Consider the following 6699-nt stretch of genomic DNA (forward strand, 5'->3'; position numbering starts at 1 on the left):
AATTGAGCTAATTAGCTTATTGTGAGAATATTACAAACGTCTGACAAAACTGAAAAAAATGTAAATTTTCAATTTCAACCAAACATGCTAGAAATGCTCCAATTGAACTAATTAGCTTATTGTAAGAATTTTACAAACGTCTGACAAAACTGAAAAATGTAAATTTCCAATTTCAACCAAACATGCTAGATATGCTCAAATTGCGCAAATAAGCCTACTGTAAGAATTTTACAAACGTCTGACAAAAGTGAAAAATGTGAAATTCCAATTTCAACCAAACATGCTAGAAATGCTCCAAGTGAGCTAATTAGCTTATTGTGAGAATATTACAAACGTCTGACAAAACTGAAAAATGTAATTTTCCAATTTCAACCAAACATGCTAGAAATGCTCTAATTGAGCTAATTAGCTTATTGTGAGAATATTACAAACGTCTGACAAAACTGGAAAATGTAAATTTCCAATTTCAACCAAACATGCTAGAAATGCTCCAATTGACCTAATTAGCTTATTGTGAGAATATTACAAACGTCTGACAAAAGTGAAAAATGTAAATTTCCAATTTCAACCAAACATGCTAGAAATGCTCCAAGTGAGCTAATTAGCTTATTGTGAGAATATTACAAACGTCTGACAAAACTGAAAAATGTAAATTTCCAATTTCAACCAAACATGCTAGAAATGCTCCATTTGAGCTAATTAACTTATTGTGAGAATATTACAAACGTCTGACAAAACTGAAAAATGTAAATTTCCAATTTCAACCAAACATGCTAGAAATGCTCCAATTGAGCTAATTAGCTTATTGTGAGAATATTACAAACGTCTGACAAACATGATACATGTAAATTTCCAATTTCAACCAAACATGCTAGAAATGCTCTAATTGAGCTAATTAGCTTATTGTGAGAATATTACAAACGTCTGACAAAACTGAAAAATGTAAATTTCCAATTTCAACCAAACATGCTAGAAATGCTCTAATTGAGCTAATTAGCTTATTTTGAGAATATTGCAAACGTCTGACAAAACTGAAAATTGTAAATTTCCAATTTCAACCAAACATGCTAGAAATGCTCCAATTGAGCTAATTAGCTTATTGTGAGAATATTGCAATTGTCTGACAAAAGTGAAAAATGTAAATTTCCAATTTCAACCAAACATGCTAGAAATGCTCCAATTGAGCTAATTAGCTTATTGTGAGAATATTACAAACGTCTGACAAAAGTGAAAAATGTAAATTTCCATTTTTAACCAAACATGCTAGAAATGCTCCAATTGAGCTAATTAGCTTATCATGAGAATATTACAAACGTCTGACAACACTGAAAAATGTAAATTTCCAATTTCAACCAAACATGCTAGAAATGCTCCAATTGAGCTAATTAGCTTATTGTGAGAATATTACAAACGTCTGACAAAAGTGAAACATGTAAATTTCCAATTTCAACCAAACATGCTAGAAATGCTCCAATTGAGCTAATTAGCTCATTGTGAGAATATTACAAACGTCTGACAAAACTGAAAAATGTAAATTTTCAATTTCAACCAAACATGCTAGAAATGCTCCAATTGAGCTAATTAGCTTATTGTGAGAATATTACAAACGTCTGATAAACATGATAAATGTGAATTTCCAATTTCAACCAAACATGCTAGAAATGCTCTAATTGAGCTAATTAGCTTATTGTGAGAATATTACAAACGTCTGACAAAACTGAAAAATGTAAAATTCCAAATTCAACCAAACATGCTAGAAATGCTCCAATTGAGCTAATTAGCTTATTGTGAGAATATTACAAACGTCTGACAACACTGAAAAATGTAAATTTCCAATTTCAACCAAACATGCTAGAAATGCTCCAATTGAGCTAATTAGCTTATTGTGAGAAAATTGCAATTGTCTGACAAAAGTGAAAAATGTAAATTTCCAATTTCAACCAAACATGCTAGAAATGCTCCAATTGAGCTAATTAGCTTATTGTGAGAATATTACAAACGTCTGACAAAACTGAAAAACGTAAATTTCCAATTTCAACCAAACATGCTGGAAATGCTCCAATTGAGCTAATTAGCTTATTGTGAGAATATTACAAACGTCTGACAAAACTGAAAAATGTAAATTTCCAATTTCAACCAAACATGCTAGAAATGCTCCAATTGAGCTAATTAGTTTATTGTGAGAATATTACAAACGTCTGACAAAACTGAAATATGTAATTTTCAAATTTCAACCAAACATGCTGGAAATGCTCCAATTGAGCTAATTAGCTTATTGTGAGAATATTGCAAACGTCTGATAAACATGATAAATGTGAATTTCCAATTTCAACCAAACATGCTAGAAATTCTCTAATTGAGCTAATTAGCTTATTGTGAGAATATTACAAACGTCTGACAAAAGTGAAAAATGTAAATTTCCAATTTCAACCAAACATGCTAGAAATGCTCCAATTGAGCTAATTAGCTTATTGTGAGAATATTACAAACGTCTGACAAAAGTGAAAAATGTAAATTTCCAATTTCAACCAAACATGCTAGAAATGCTCCAATTGAGCTAATTAGCTTATTGGAGAATATTACAAACGTCTGACAAAAGTGAAAAATGTAAATTTCCAATTTCAACCAAACATGCTAGAAATGCTCCAATTGAGCTAATTAGCTTATTGTGAGAATATTACAAACGTCTGACAAAACTGAAAAATGTAAATTTCCAATTTCAACCAAACATGCTAGAAATGCTCCAATTGAACTAATTAGCTTATTGTGAGAATATTGCAATTGTCTGACAAAAGTGAAAAATGTAAATTTCCAATTTCAACCAAACATGCTAGAAATGCTCCAATTGAGCTAATTAGCTTATTGTGAGAATATTACAAACGTCTGACAAAACTGAAAAATGTAATTTTCCAATTTCAACCAAACATGCTAGAAATGCTCCAATTGAGCTAATTAGCTTATTGTGAGAATATTACAAACGTCTGACAAAATTGAAAAATGTAAATTTCCAATTTCAACCAAACATGCTAGAATTGCTCAAATTGCGCAAATAAGCCTACTGTAAGAATTTTACAAACGTCTGACAAAACTGAAAAATGTAAATTTCCAATTTCAACCAAACATGCTAGAAATGCTCAAATTGCGAAAATAAGCCTACTGTAAGAATTTTACAACCGTATGACAAAAGTGAAAAATGTAAATCTCCAATTAAAAACCAAACATGCTAGAAATGCTCCAATTGAGCTAATTAGCTTATTGTGAGAATATTACAAACGTCTGACAAAACTGAAAAAAATGTAAATTTTCAATTTCAACCAAACATGCTAGAAATGCTCCAATTGAGCTAATTAGCTTATTGTGAGAATATTACAAACGTCTGACAAAATTGAAAAATGTAAATTTCCAATTTCAACCAAACATGCTAGAAATGCTCCAATTGAGCTAATTAGCTTATTGTGAGAATATTACAAACGTCTGACAAAACTGAAAAATGTAATTTTCCAATTTCAACCAAACATGCTAGAAATGCTCCAATTGAGCTAATTAGCTTATTGTGAGAATATTACAAACGTCTGACAAAATTGAAAAATGTAAATTTCCAATTTCAACCAAACATGCTAGAATTGCTCAAATTGCGCAAATAAGCCTACTGTAAGAATTTTACAAACGTCTGACAAAACTGAAAAATGTAAATTTCCAATTTCAACCAAACATGCTAGAAATGCTCAAATTGCGCAAATAAGCCTACTGTAAGAATTTTAACACCGTCTGACAAAAGTGAAAAATGTAAATTTCCAATTAAAAACCAAACATGCTAGAAATGCTCCAATTGAGCTAATTAGCTTATTGTGAGAATATTACAAACGTCTGACAAAACTGAAAAAAATGTAAATTTTCAATTTCAACCAAACATGCTAGAAATGCTCCAATTGAACTAATTAGCTGATTGTAAGAATTTTACAAACGTCTGACAAAACTGAAAAATGTAAATTTCCAATTTCAACCAAACATGCTAGATATGCTCAAATTGCGCAAATAAGCCTACTGTAAGAATTTTACAAACGTCTGACAAAAGTGAAAAATGTGAAATTCCAATTTCAACCAAACATGCTAGAAATGCTCCAAGTGAGCTAATTAGCTTATTGTGAGAATATTACAAACGTCTGACAAAACTGAAAAATGTAATTTTCCAATTTCAACCAAACATGCTAGAAATGCTCTAATTGAGCTAATTAGCTTATTGTGAGAATATTACAAACGTCTGACAAAACTGGAAAATGTAAATTTCCAATTTCAACCAAACATGCTAGAAATGCTCCAATTGACCTAATTAGCTTATTGTGAGAATATTACAAACGTCTGACAAAAGTGAAAAATGTAAATTTCCAATTTCAACCAAACATGCTAGAAATGCTCCAAGTGAGCTAATTAGCTTATTGTGAGAATATTACAAACGTCTGACAAAACTGAAAAATGTAAATTTCCAATTTCAACCAAACATGCTAGAAATGCTCCATTTGAGCTAATTAACTTATTGTGAGAATATTACAAACGTCTGACAAAACTGAAAAATGTAAATTTCCAATTTCAACCAAACATGCTAGAAATGCTCCAATTGAGCTAATTAGCTTATTGTGAGAATATTACAAACGTCTGACAAACATGATACATGTAAATTTCCAATTTCAACCAAACATGCTAGAAATGCTCTAATTGAGCTAATTAGCTTATTGTGAGAATATTACAAACGTCTGACAAAACTGAAAAATGTAAATTTCCAATTTCAACCAAACATGCTAGAAATGCTCTAATTGAGCTAATTAGCTTATTTTGAGAATATTGCAAACGTCTGACAAAACTGAAAATTGTAAATTTCCAATTTCAACCAAACATGCTAGAAATGCTCCAATTGAGCTAATTAGCTTATTGTGAGAATATTGCAATTGTCTGACAAAAGTGAAAAATGTAAATTTCCAATTTCAACCAAACATGCTAGAAATGCTCCAATTGAGCTAATTAGCTTATTGTGAGAATATTACAAACGTCTGACAAAAGTGAAAAATGTAAATTTCCATTTTTAACCAAACATGCTAGAAATGCTCCAATTGAGCTAATTAGCTTATCATGAGAATATTACAAACGTCTGACAACACTGAAAAATGTAAATTTCCAATTTCAACCAAACATGCTAGAAATGCTCCAATTGAGCTAATTAGCTTATTGTGAGAATATTACAAACGTCTGACAAAAGTGAAACATGTAAATTTCCAATTTCAACCAAACATGCTAGAAATGCTCCAATTGAGCTAATTAGCTTATTGTGAGAATATTACAAACGTCTGACAAAACTGAAAAATGTAAATTTTCAATTTCAACCAAACATGCTAGAAATGCTCCAATTGAGCTAATTAGCTTATTGTGAGAATATTACAAACGTCTGATAAACATGATAAATGTGAATTTCCAATTTCAACCAAACATGCTAGAAATGCTCTAATTGAGCTAATTAGCTTATTGTGAGAATATTACAAACGTCTGACAAAACTGAAAAATGTAAAATTCCAAATTCAACCAAACATGCTAGAAATGCTCCAATTGAGCTAATTAGCTTATTGTGAGAATATTACAAACGTCTGACAACACTGAAAAATGTAAATTTCCAATTTCAACCAAACATGCTAGAAATGCTCCAATTGAGCTAATTAGCTTATTGTGAGAAAATTGCAATTGTCTGACAAAAGTGAAAAATGTAAATTTCCAATTTCAACCAAACATGCTAGAAATGCTCCAATTGAGCTAATTAGCTTATTGTGAGAATATTACAAACGTCTGACAAAACTGAAAAACGTAAATTTCCAATTTCAACCAAACATGCTGGAAATGCTCCAATTGAGCTAATTAGCTTATTGTGAGAATATTACAAACGTCTGACAAAACTGAAAAATGTAAATTTCCAATTTCAACCAAACATGCTAGAAATGCTCCAATTGAGCTAATTAGTTTATTGTGAGAATATTACAAACGTCTGACAAAACTGAAATATGTAATTTTCAAATTTCAACCAAACATGCTGGAAATGCTCCAATTGAGCTAATTAGCTTATTGTGAGAATATTGCAAACGTCTGATAAACATGATAAATGTGAATTTCCAATTTCAACCAAACATGCTAGAAATTCTCTAATTGAGCTAATTAGCTTATTGTGAGAATATTACAAACGTCTGACAAAAGTGAAAAATGTAAATTTCCAATTTCAACCAAACATGCTAGAAATGCTCCAATTGAGCTAATTAGCTTATTGTGAGAATATTACAAACGTCTGACAAAAGTGAAAAATGTAAATTTCCAATTTCAACCAAACATGCTAGAAATGCTCCAATTGAGCTAATTAGCTTATTGGAGAATATTACAAACATCTGACAAAAGTGAAAAATGTAAATTTCCAATTTCAACCAAACATGCTAGAAATGCTCCAATTGAGCTAATTAGCTTATTGTGAGAATATTACAAACGTCTGACAAAACTGAAAAATGTAAATTTCCAATTTCAACCAAACATGCTAGAAATGCTCCAATTGAACTAATTAGCTTATTGTGAGAATATTGCAATTGTCTGACAAAAGTGAAAAATGTAAATTTCCAATTTCAACCAAACATGCTAGAAATGCTCCAATTGAGCTAATTAGCTTATTGTGAGAAT

Source organism: Watersipora subatra, unplaced genomic scaffold (assembly GCF_963576615.1).
Source record: "Watersipora subatra unplaced genomic scaffold, tzWatSuba1.1 SCAFFOLD_72, whole genome shotgun sequence".
Classification (NCBI taxonomy): Eukaryota; Metazoa; Bryozoa; class Gymnolaemata; order Cheilostomatida; family Watersiporidae; genus Watersipora; species Watersipora subatra.